The sequence below is a fragment of the Numida meleagris genome, chromosome 1, assembly GCF_002078875.1.
Source record: "Numida meleagris isolate 19003 breed g44 Domestic line chromosome 1, NumMel1.0, whole genome shotgun sequence".
Classification (NCBI taxonomy): Eukaryota; Metazoa; Chordata; class Aves; order Galliformes; family Numididae; genus Numida; species Numida meleagris.
The window spans coordinates 191,848,648-191,862,184 of record NC_034409.1 but is presented as its reverse complement, the minus strand read 5'-3'; positions in this window follow the sequence as shown (position 1 = coordinate 191,862,184).

Genomic DNA, 13,537 nt, shown 5'->3' with positions numbered 1-13,537 from the left:
AAGAGAAGAGAAAAGAAAAGAAAAGAAAAGAAAAGAAAAGAAAAGAAAAGAAAAGAAAAGAAAAGAAAAGAAAAGAAAAGAAAAGAAAAGAAAACTGGCTTCTCAACCTCGCTCCTTCTGAGCATTAATTTTTTTGTGTGTGTGAGCTATGGCTTGTGAAAAAATTGGCACTGGTTGCAAAGGTACGTGTGCCATTTTGATCACACAGCTTCATCGTAGGTTACAGGTGACAGGAAAGAAGAGAATGAATACTTTACTCTTAGGACCCAGAGACTCCGAATAAATTTCCTAAAGTTCTATTTTTGGAAAACTTATTTATCTAGGGTTATACTTATATATATGTGTCCCTGCACTTGAAAGATTACATTCGTATATACAGGTCACTGATGAGCTTTCCTACATGAACTTCAAAGGACCCTGTATACACAGTCCTGAATTCCCAAAACGTCTGTATTATTTAAGACCAAATTCAGCCAGCAGCTATGCACAGTGTCTCCATTTTTCTTTGTGTGATAATTGCCATCAGACGCTCAAACACCCTGAGACTCCCATTTCCCTGTCCTCTTCCCACCCCAGAATTGTGCACCTCCTCCTTCAGAGTTTCATGGAAGCATAGACCCATTTGAGTTGGAAGGGACTGTTAAAGGCCATCTGGTCCAGCTCCCCTGCAGTGCACAGGGACACCCACAGCTCCATCAGGTGCTCAGAGCCCTGACCAGCCTGACCTTGATTGTGTCCAGGGATGAGGGATCTACCACCTCTCTGCATAACCTGTGCCAGTGACTCACCAATCATATTGTAAAAGACTTCTTCCTTATCTCCAGTTTAAATCTCCCCTCTTTTAGTTTGAAACCATTTCCCCTTGTTCTGTCATCGCAGACCCTGCTCAAGGGTCTGTTCCCTTCTTTCTTAATCCCCCCTTCAGATACTGGAAGGCTGCTCTCAGGTCACGCCAGAGCATTCTCTTCTCCAGGCTGAACAGCCCCAGCTCTCTCAGCCTGTCCTTGTAGGAGAGGTGTTCATCCCTTGGATCGTTTTTGTGGCCTTCCTTTGTACACGCTCCAACAGGTCTGTATCTCTCCTGTATTGAGATCTCCACATCTGGATGCAGTAATCCAGGTGAGGTCTCACAGCACAGAGCAGAGAGGCAGGATCACTCCCTTGCCATGCTGGCCATGCTGAATTTGATCCAGCCCACCATATGGTTGGCTGTCTGGGCTGTGAGGGCACAGTGCTGGCTCACATCCAGCTGCCATCCACCAGCATCCCAGGGTCCTTTCCAGCGGGACTGTGCTCCATCCTTATATCCCCCAGCTTGTACTGATAGTGGAGGCTGCCAAGACCCAGGTGCAGACTTGTGATTGGATTTATTGAACTTCATGAGGTTCACCTGGGTCCACTGCTCAGCCTGTCTAGGTCCTTCTGGATGCCATCCCATCCCTCAGGTGTGTCAACTGCACCACGCAGTTCGATGTCATCCACAAACTGCTGAGGGTGCACTCAATTCCACTGCTGATGTCATTGATGAAGATCTTACAGAGCACTGGTCCCAGCACTGACCCTGAGGGACACCACTTGTCACCAATCTCCATCTGGACGTTGAGCCATTGACCACACTCTCTGGGTCCAATCTTGCAACAATTTCCTCATCCATCAAACACTCAACCCATCAAATCCGTGTCTTTCCAATTTGGAGAGAAGGATGCTATGGGGAACTGTGTCAGAGACCTCACTGAAATCCAGATAGATGACATCAGTGGTTCTTCCCTTGTCCACTGACACAGTTACACCATCATAACAAATGACAAAGTGGGTCAGGCAGGACTTGCCCTTGGTGAAGCCATGCTGGTTATCCCGTATTGCCTCCCGCTCTTCCATGTGCCTTGTCCGTTGTTACCAGCCTGCCTGTGTCACTCACTAGGTACGCCCTCCTGGACTTTCCTTTTCTGGTTGAGGTACCTGTAGAAGCCTTTCTTGTTCTTGGCAACCCTTGCCAAGCTTCGTTCTAGCTGGGCCTTGGCTTTCCTCACCCCATCCCTACACAGCCAAGCAGCTTCCTTACACTCTTCCCACGGTACCTGTGCCTGTTTCCACTGCCTGTGCATTTTCTTCTTGTTCTTCAGTTTGACCAGCAGGTCCCAGTTCAGCCATGCTGGTCTCTTGCTTTCCTTTCCTGACTTGCTACACCTGGGGATGGAGAGCTCTTGTGCCCTAAGGAAAGCCTCCTTAAACATCTGCCAGCTCTGCTCTGTTCCCTTTTCCTTGAGGACAGATACGTAGGGGGTTTTGTTGACTAACCCCCTGAAAAATTGGAATTTGGCTTTCCCAAAATCAAGCTTCCTGATTTTAGTCTTTGCCTGTCTGATATCCTGCAAGAATTTGAACTCCACCATTGCATGCTCACTACAGCTCAGGCAGCCTTCAGTCGTGGCAATCATACCACTAGGTTTTGATGATGGCAACTATATCATCATTTTCCATTGGCACAGTGGCTTCCAACTCCCGTTTTTTTCTCAAGCTGTGTGTGTTGGTGTAGAGGCACTTCAGCTGGGCAGCTGGTCTTGACACCTTCTTGGAGGATAACTCCTTAATTCCTTTGAAGTATTTACCTTTAGTCTCCCTGTTGCCTTCATTATCATAAGATGCAGCAGACTGAGAGCCCCCCACTAGCACTTTGTCCCTCTAACTTGGCTGTACTGTTGCACACCTTGTCATGGGCAGGCTCACTATCACCCCCCTTCCCCTTCAGACCTAGTTTAAAGTCCTGTCAATGAGCCCAGACAGCTCCTGGACCAGTTTCCCTGGTTTTCTAAGGAGGACTTATTCACATGGGGAAATTGTCTGGAATTGCCTACTGTAGTGCTGCACAAATGCCCCAGTTTCACAAATAGCTTTTTTTTCCCTCCCAAATTACCTTGATTTATAAAGTCCTTTTGGGAAAATGCAGTTGTTATCAATCAATGGGAGCAGAGGCAGTAGACAGCAGTAGTTATAAGACCCAAGTTTTTGCAGTAGGCACCTACTGTGCTTGGAGCTATGCAAATGCAGTGCAGTAAGGGAAGTACTACTTTCATGCTCTAAATGTTGGTGATAAGAGTTGAATGGCCAATAATGGTGTGGAGGCAGAAATAAGGAACGATGGAGATGTACTTATTCTTGCATCCTAACCATTTGTAAATGTTTCTTAAGACAGAGCAGCATGCTGGGGAATCATGAAAAAAGGCCCTGGGAGAACAGCTACTCACTCCTCTCAGTATTCAGGAGTGTTGCTCGTCCTAGCTTCTAGGGACAAGACATATGAAAGAGAGATGGAGAGGAACCTGATGACGTTCAACAAGAGCAAGCGTAGAGTCCTACACCTGGGGAGGAATAATTGCATGCATCAACACAAGTTAGGGATCTGCTCTTTTGGAAAGGAGCTCTGCAGTGAAGGACCTGGGGATCCTGGTGGACAACAGGTTGGCCATGAGGCAGCAGTGTGCCCTGGTATAATAGAATGAGTCAAGAAGAGTGTGGCGAGCAGGTCGAGGGAGGTGATTCTTCCCCTCTACTCTTCCCTGGTGAGGACACATCTGGAGTACTGTGTCCAGTTCTAGGCTCCCCAGTTCAAGAAAGATAGCAAACTGATGGAGAAAGTCCAGAGGAGGGCCACGAAGACGATTAGGGGCCTGGAGCATCTCCCTTGTGAGGAAAGGCTGAGAGACCTGGGACTGTTCAGCATGGAGAGGAGAAGGATGAGCAGAAGTCTTATCAATACTTATAATTATCAAAGGACAGATGTCAGGTGGATGGGGCCAGGCTCAAGAAAGAAAAAACTTATTTACTTGAGGGTGATAGAGCACTGGCACAAGCTGCCCAAAGAGGTGGTGGAGTCTCTTTCTCTGGAGATATTCAAGAGTCTCCTGGACACTTTCCTGTGAGAGCTGCTGTAGGGAATCTGCTTTAGCAGGCAGTTAAACTCAATGATCTCAATGAGAACTCAATGAGTTCTCACCCCTACAGTTCTGTGACTTCGTGATTCTCTGAAACAGAAATCAAAATGTAGGACAAAGGTTAAAAAAAAACAGAAGAATAGTGAGAAAAGCTCTATAGGATACATAAATGAGGTAGGATATATGCTCTAGACTAACCACATGCATATGGGGAGTTATTCAGGATGAGTTTTAGGAGCTTTAAAACCATCCCAAACCTTTAATCTGAGACAACATCTTCCATAGACAAGCCTCCAGGCCCTGATATGCCAAAACCTTTCAGCATGTGTTTAAATCCTCTTAATCTCCACGCGACACGTTGTTCTCTAAGTGCTTTGCTGAACTGCGGATGTCATTGCTAAAACATTGCAAGGCTTTGTCTCCTGCTGCTCGCACACACATTAGGGCCAGGCTCTGGTGCAAAACGTGGATATTTTTGGGACACATTGAAAGCGGGGAGCTGCCTTAGTGTACATAGGGGTTTTTATTTCATAGGGCCTGAGATCTGAGTCAGGGGTTTAAATCCAGAAGTTGATCAATCACTACGTTTCCTAGTGTTTCTGTGGGTCAAAAAAAGTGTTGCCTTTTCCTTCAGCAGAAAACTACTTGGTTCATCATCTTCCATGGGATTTTCCTCAGTGAGAACTGTCCACACCAATACAACAATAAAGAAACTGGAGCTGGGACTCTCTAGGAGTGTTTATGGCTGTCAGCTGAACAAGCCCCGTGGGAAGCAAGCAGTTGTTTAGCAAACAACACCCTCTGGCATTGAAGCTTGAAGACATGGGGCAATGTGGGGAATGACTACACCCACCCCTTGTTAGAAGTGGTGACAGTGGGACAGAGTTTTCCCTCTCCTGCCCCAAATTGGTTGGACTTGATAATCTTAGTGGTCTTTGCCAGCCTTAATGATTTTATGATTCTATGAGATCCATTGGGAATATCCAGCAGGTTGCATCAGTATAGGGTGCAACAATGAGACATCAGTCCTCACAGTAACCATGGGCAGAGCAAGGAGGGTCTCTTCACATCTCTCCCTGATCCCCAGTGTAACTCATGTGGGACAGGGTGAGTCCTGCATTCCCATTATTAGGTCCTAATATTGTTACAGATCTCCCTCAGCTGTAAAACCATCCATTGCCATTGAGAGAGGGATACTATTTTGGTGTTGAGGAACTCAACTGGACTTCAACCAACAACACAGATGCAAAAAAAAAAAAAAAAAAGACATTTTCCATTGCCACCCATGCTGCCTTCCATAGCATCATTTGTCATTAGTTTTTATGCATGTGTCTCCTCACCCTCTCTCCTTCCCACAAAGCCCCCACAAAGAGAGGAGACCCTCCATGGATAACTCACGATAACATTAAACATATGCAGAACCAGGACCCGAGTGTAAACTCTCCTGGAGCAGGGGGCCACGCTCCTCCATTTAAAAATCTCTAAAATGCAGTGCCAAGTCGTGGCACTCTGCAAATATTTATTAATATGACATCGTTATGTATACTGTGGGGTGTGGTATTACAGTTTTATCAGTGAGTTTCGAGATGCCGCGTGCTACGAATGAGCCATGAAAGCCATCACACGCGCAGAGGGGTTAGGGTAACACTTCACCCAGCATTAGCGTGTGTTCTGCATGTGACAGTCAAGGGAGTCCTTTATAAATGTTCTGGAGGTGTTTTTTTTCCTGTAATTATTTAGCTGGGATTGGTGGTTGGAAGGTGCCAGGGCATGTGATGGTCAGCCCTGTGACAGGATGCCATTCCTCTGCTTTAAGCAAGAGAGAACAAACAAGGACCTGCCACAGTGCTGGAAAGCTTCTATAAAAGGAAGGACTCAGTAATCAAGGTTCCTCCAAATTAAATGCAAGCCCAGGGAAAATATTTTGCGATTGTTTCCTCTATGCTGCCACATAGCAAGCATTGATATTCCTGAGGAGCAAATGCGTTGGTACAAGTCTGGATACAGCCCTTGCTGCTCTGTACTGCACACAGGAGGAAGTGCCACTTCACTGGGAATCATAGAATCATAAGATCATAGAATCATTAAAGCTGGAAAAGACCTCTAAGATCTTCAAGTCCAACCCCAACCCATTCCACCATGCCCACACACCACATCCCTCAGTGCCACATCTCCACGATCCTTGAACACCTCCAGAGATGGTGACTCCACCACTTCCCTGGGCAGCCTGTGCCAATGCATTATCACTCTTTTAGAAAACAAATTTTTCTGAATATCCAACCTGAACCTCCCCTTGCAGAAAGTGAGGCCATCACCTCTCATCATATCCGTGTTACCTGGGAGCAGAGGCCAACCTCTACCTCGCCACCACCTCCTTTCGTGTCACTGTAGAGATTAATAAGGTGTCCCCTGAGCCTCCTCTTCTCCAGACTGAACAATCCCTGTTCCCTCAGCTGCTTCCCATCAGATTTGTGCTCTTCAGAGCTTCATTGCCCTTCTTTGGACATGCTCCATGAAGAGGAGGAGGAGGAAGAAGACAGCTTTTGATATAAGGATTATTTTCACATGGGGTTGCTCTGAAGCTGCCCATAGGATTGAAACAACATACTGCAGAGGAACAATGTGTGAACAAGTATTGCACCCCATGGCTACAACACCATGAGCATGGAGGGGATGCAACCTCCTGTAAGGAAATAACAGAAAATGGATTTTTGCCCCAAGACCGTGCAGACATCACTTTTGCGTCACGGAGTGACACGAAAGCTCAGTGTTGCCCATACTATAGTTCCAGTAGAGGAGCAAGAATCAGAGCTGTACACCTATCTCACTCTCCCCATGTTTCTTTGGGGCTTATCACCCTCACCTTCTCACCTTGCCTTTAGCATCATCACTCATCACCTATGCTGCAGAAGTGCCCAGCTGGAGGCCCAGCAGAGCTCTGCTCCAGCCCTGCTCCCATCCTCAGGCAGAAGAAAGCCAAAGCAGAGCCTCTTGACTCTTGTGCCATTTGGCTGGAGACCATACAAGCCCGACCTCCCAGCCCAAGGACTGAGAAAATGTCCCACCCCTACCCCAATGCTGCCTTGTAAAGGCCTCCATCCTAATAAAAACCAGCTGTCAACTCCTCTCTCCAACACTGAATGATCCCTTCAGGGTGGGGTAATGCTTTTTCTTCCCTGCAAAGAAGTTCAGTAACCCCTCCCTTGCTGCAGTGCGGGAGCTGGAATCCTCCTCACAGGGGGCTTAATAGAGGATGCCTAATTAATAACAGCGATTTGCAAGAGCGAAGAGATGCAGACCAACTGGAAAAGATAAAATGCCTGAACGACCTTTTTGGAATAGGAGGAACATTGTGAAATATTCGCGTCTCTCGTTATGATCCCAGCTTTGCGAATGCTGGCTGAGAGTAAAAAACACCTCTTCTGCGAGCAGAACATTTGTTAGACATCCCTATTTCTGCCCATTTTTAATCCAGTCCCTGATCCCCAAACTCATTCTGGGATGCGTGGACTGGGATAGAGCTGTGCCAGGTTTTGCTTGAATGCAGCAGGACTTGGGACCATCTCAAGCAAGGCAGCTTTAGGGCCACGTTATCCGAAGGGCTCTGGGAGAGGTTTTCAGAGCATACTGTCTTGTTGAAAAGAGGTGTTCAGGCAGCCATCCCCGCTGCCACACCTCCCGGGCAAATATTTCAATCTAGTTCATATGAACATTCTTCATCTCTGAAAATCCAGCTGGAATCAGAGGGGCTGAACATTTCTGAAGAGCCAGGCACAACTGGCTCTGCTGCAAGGATACGTTTCCAAGGCAAAACAAAGCAAAAGCAAGACATAATTTGGACCACCATGTTCGACTGGAACCCCTGGCTGTGAGTGGAGGACATCCAACCCGCAGCCGGGGGAGGGATCTCAATGTGAGTCACAGTGCCCCATTTTGGTCGAGCAATTCTAGATGTAACGCTGAGAAAAAGATGGTTTTGGTGGAGACCAGGGAAAACAAGGAGATTAATGGCATAATCAACTTATGACTTGACTGTACTTGGTAGAAATCCAGACAAGGTACTTTGAAGCTCAATCTGGAACCATTTGGACAAGGAAAGCCTCTCCCAGGTGCACTCTCCTCTATGTAATCATACACATAGGTATGTTATATTTTTACCTAAAAACTTCCTTGCATTTCCCAGCGGTCATTTAATGCATTCACCTCACCAACTCCATCCCTGGCTGGGAAATGTGGGTTTGAAGCTCCTCTGCACAGCTCAGGTGGGGGCTGACTTTCAAGCATCTGCCCCCTACTCCATCCCACTAACACATGTCAGTGCTGGATGCTGTTTTCTCCTTAAGACCAGTACGGTCTGGTCGCAGCTATGGGCACCAGGAGATGCTCATCCACTTGCTCAGCAGAGAGATTAGCTTCTGCAAACCTGGTTTGTGATTTTCTTTAGAAGACTGAAGACATGCAGAATGGGACCTCTTCCCTTCCAGCAGTTGGTTTTATTAAGGAATGGTTTTCAAGGGGATACTATGAAAGCATTTCCCAGACATGCACAGGCTTGTTACTTCACTGTTATCTGAATGAGCCTGGAAAATATTGCGGATGAGTCCTTTTTGTTGACAGCAGTGAATCTTTTTCCTGAGTGGAGTGGTATGCTTTCTGTCCGCTTCCACCCTGACAGTTATTTGGGTTTTCTGTTTACTTCCAAACACCTGATTACAGGGCTTGGTTCCTCTTCCATGATGGAATTTGTCCACGTGAGTGGTCCTGCAGAGCGTTCATTCATCTCTGCTCCATGTGTGTCCCCACACAAGCATGCACACCTCTCTAAACAACCTGTCCAACCATTGTTTTACTTTAGTGAAACCCAATACTGGAGTTTACATTCACCCATGATGTCATGATACAGGTTGTAACAGTGGACAAGGACCTCAGCGTTTAGGCAGCTGCATCGTGTGCCAGAACTTTGTGAAATAGGTACTGGGTAAGGTATAGAATGATAGAATCATAGAATTACAGAATGGTTTGAGTTGGAAGGGATACTTAAAGGTCATCTGGTCCAAATCCCCTGCAATGAACACTGACACCCACAGCTCCATCAGGTGCTCAGAGCCCAGACCAGCCTGACCTTGGCTGTCTCCAGAGATGGGGCATCCATCACCTCTCTGGGCAAGACAAATAGGGTCTCGTTTGAGCCGCCTTTCCTGGGCACCTTAAACCTGACAAACCTGGATGCTGTGTCAAGGGTGCTCACGCAGAAGTGGGGTGCTTGATGCTGTAACAGTTTTGGGAGGATTCCTTGTCTGCTCTGTGCTGGAGGCCTCTAGAATCTTCCTGATTCTATTATTTTTTTGATCTTTTTCTTTTTGCTTTCTGCAGTTCTGCTTTTGGAATTGGAGAAGGTGATATATAAGGGCAAGGAGCATACCAGACTGCAGTAAAGCAGACAGTGCAGCAACGAGCCAGTAGTTATCCAAGTACATGCTGCAGAAAGCATCTCCGAATAAACAACAATGATAAAAAATAATAACACCTAAAAAAAGAGCAGCAGAAAGATCTCTCCATCCATCCGGGCCAAAGAAATCAAGGTTTGGCACGGAACAATCTGAGAAAGTGTCTGAAGAGCTGCAAGTGGGTTCTGTATCAGACGGAGGAGCCAAAAAGTGTTTGACCACAAACAGAGCATGATGCATTGCAAAATTTTTCTCGAGGAGATATTTAGAGGGTGGGATGGCTGGCATGGAGAGGAAAAAGGGGGGAGGCCTCACTGCGGGTGGAATATCTTCAGCCTTCAAACAACAGCCACTAAAATATCCACAGCACTGTGCCTCCCCGGGGGTGCCAAGGGCTGAATGTTTTGTGCAGAATGGCTTTGGTGGGATAGTGTAATCTCACTGAAAATTGTTTTTTAGCTGTCCCTTTTGTAGCAAGGAGGGATAGCCTGAAGATAGGGCCTGATGCAGCGATGTCAGTAGGCTTTGGATTAATGGGTTTTGGATTGGGCCCACGGTGTAAGAGACAGTGCTCAACTCCAGCCATAAATAAAGTGGCTTCCATTAATGTTTATATTTGCTTTAATTTATTTAACCAAGAAAGTCAGCAGAGGCCCATAGGTCTCAGTATTAAGAATGAGCTGGCCAAGACAGCAGCAGATAAAGCTTGCACCAGCGTAAATCAAAGCTTCCATAAGTCATGCTCAAGAAAGCATGGGTGAGTAAGGCAATAAAATGTGGTCATTGTTTCTTTATTGTATCGTTCTCGGCTTTCTCTTTCCGTTGGAGCCAAACATAATTTCTGCTTCATGGTTTTAAGAGGTCCAGGAGAGGATGGACTAAACTCATTGCAAACTGAGGATGCAGAGCAGTTCAGAAGCTGGGATTTGCAAGTAGCTCACAAATGCTTTCCCTCCCTTTATGGCCAGATAATAATAACAAAGATGAGATCCAGAAGCTTTATGTTAATCTTTTTCTACTCCAGTGTTGGAAAAGGCTTCACCTTCATCCTGTTGGACCCACATCATGAAAAATCACTGTGTCCACCATTGTTTTGTCTGGTACAACTGGGGATGAGCCATGTATAGCAAGCACTGTCCATCCTGGAAATGGGTACACTTAATTTTCCCCATCTCAAGGGCACGAAGAGCTGGAGAGCTGCCCCGAGCAGAACTTCCCACTCTGGCTTAGACACTGATACCGTAGATCCACCATCCACGCAGTTCTGAGCTCAGAGTAAGCCCCCCAGCTCGTCTCCCTCAGCACAGGGCTACAGTTTTGCACTGGGGGTAAGGAGATTTCATCATTTTGCACGGGTAGGGCGATTTCATCCTTTAAAGCTCATCTTGGCAAAATGCCCTTTTCCCAGCCAGTCATGGCACCTACCTCCTCAAACCTGCTGGGGGTACCGAGTGTACTTTGGTCATTTTTTTTTTCCTTTTATAATTCCCCATAGGACGGCACCAGTTTACGACTGTATTGCAGTGATGCTGTTCCTGCTACTACAATCACGGCTCTGTTGTGATTTCCATTATAAACCTTAGACTAGGTTTTGGGGGTGTTTTTTTTATTCTTTTGCTGGGGTCTCCAATTTGATCGTAAAATCTCGTGCTGGGCTGAAATTCAACTGCCAGGTCTTGGTTGGGTAGCAAATTTGATTTAACCCTGAGGATGCTGAACTGCTTTCACATAGAGGTGTGAGAGAGGGCAGCAAGAAGGGATGGTTCGCTTTGGTTTGGGATATCTGGGGACAGAGAAGTGGGGAAGATCCATCTGGATGCCACAACCCACCTGCCATTGTCTCTTCTGCATCTTTTGGACTACATATTGCAGCTGATGCACTTAACTCCTTTAACTGATATCTTCATTCCCCATCTTCATGGATATGACTTGTTTGAGCTGTCTATTCCTGAGCTCTTCACAAGGCATTTCTTAATGCATTTTAATCTTACATTTATACAAAACCCACATTCATTAAGTTTTGTTAGACATATATCACTGAAAAGCATCTTTTCCCCTTGCTCTACACTTTATGCAACATGCAGGAACTTTTGAAGCCCTCCTCCAAAGTGGTTATATTTTCCCAAGAAAACTTTAGTTCATGTGGTTTTCAGGTTTGACAGCTGCTGGTTTCTGGGGGAAAACTCACTCATTTGGTGAGTTTACCACTTTACCACCAGCTCAGCAAGCTCTTCCGTAAGAACACAAGGCAAGGACTCAACAGAGCTGAGCATTACACAGACAAGGTTGTGCCATGAACAGGGGTTTGCTGGGGAAGAAAACAGCAACCAGCAGAACACATTGCATCATCAAATCACTAAGACTGGGAAAGGCCACTGAGGTCCCCAACTCCATCCCCAGACCTTCCCCACCATGCTCACTAACCATGTTCCTTCAACGCCAACCCCCATGGCTCTTGAACACCTCCTAGGATGCTATTGGCCTTCTTAGCCACCAGGGCACATTTCTGGCTCGTGTTCAGCTGGCTTTTCTCACCTCAGTGTGAAATGGGAACTGCTGATGCATCAGCTACCCACAGACTAACCAGTCTGGAAAAAAAATGCAATGGAAAGCATATCTTGCAGTTATGGTGGGAGGGGGCAAATGCACTTCCAGTTCAACCCTCCTTCTTTAGATCACAGAATTGTAGAATGGCTTGGGTTGGAAGGGATCTTAAAGGTCATCTGCTTCTAACCCCCCTGCCATGGGCAGGTTTGCAACCACTAAGTCAGGCACCAGATCAGGCTGCCCAGGGCCCTATCCAACATGGACTTGAACACCTCCAAGGATGGGGCGTCCACAGCTTCTCTGGGCAGCCTGTGCCTCATGTCTTCCCTAGGCTGGAGAGAGCCCTTTCCATCATGATGCCTTCCTCCTTCTCCTATTCTATGTTGACATAATCCTTTACACCGAGTCCCCTAAGCTTTTAAATCCAGCCAAAAGCCTGCGAGGTGGATTCAGGCAGCTTTGCACCCATGGATGCTGCTGTGGAGGGGTGGTTTTTTGGTCACTCATGGGATGGAACAGAAGGAAAAATATTCTTCCTGAAAACGATGCAGCATGAAACTGGGCCACCAGTTCCTCTTCTGGGAAGCAGTGTAATAGCACTTTCCTAAGCCTGTTGGGGGCATGTTGAGGATGATGCTGCTAAAAAACATTTGTGCTGAGCAGATACCTCAGCCTTGAGGGCCCTCCTGAGTGCTTAAAATTGATGGGATGAGGTGTTGTGGCTGTACAAGCCCCTAATCTATCAAAGCAATAATCTGTGGAGGAAAGATCCTTTACCAAACACTCACACAGCAGATGTTAAGTGACATATGGCACATTCTACCTATTGGCCACAGAAACACAGTATTAATAAAATATGCTGACACGACAGATTAATAGCTCAGAACCACAGTCCAGAAGAGGTTAGGACAAGCCTATTCTTCCTCTGGGGTTTTTAACAACAAGGAATTAAGTAAATGTTAGGCACTGAAGATTACTTGAAGGCAATATTAAAGCAAGGTTTCACTCTGGATGGAGGCTGTAAAACCATAATTGTGGGACTCCACGTTTATTGTCCTGCAGTGATTTTGCACGGTGTACTAATAAAGCATGGCTTCTTCTCACTGCTTGTGCTGCAATCACATCCCAGGATTGGACAAACTTTCTGAGATGAAATCCAAATGCCTCTGCTTGATCCAAAGGTGATGGAGAGTACAGCCCCTACCACTGTTCTACGGGGGATTTGAATAGGCCTTGCCATTTCAAACCAGTATAATTACCAGTGCTGCAGGATGATTTTAGAAAAGTGGAGCTCTGGCTTGGAAAAACAGAATAAAAGAGTCCAGAATGACTTTTGCATCTGTGATATGTGAATTTAGGGCTCCATCTCATGTATCAGTGAGACGATGCAGTGCTCACCAAAGTTGTACCAGCGGGAAAAACCCCAAAGCATTGTATCTTACTTAAATTGGCTCTTTTCTCCTTCTAATACCAAACTCTTTGTCAATGTAGGTGTGTTCTTGCTGGAGTGATGAACCTGCAGAGAATAGAGGAGGAGAGAAAGAGAGGGGAGGGGAGGAGGTGAGAAGGAAAGAAAGGAAAGAAGAAAGGAAGGAAGGAAGGAAGGAAGGA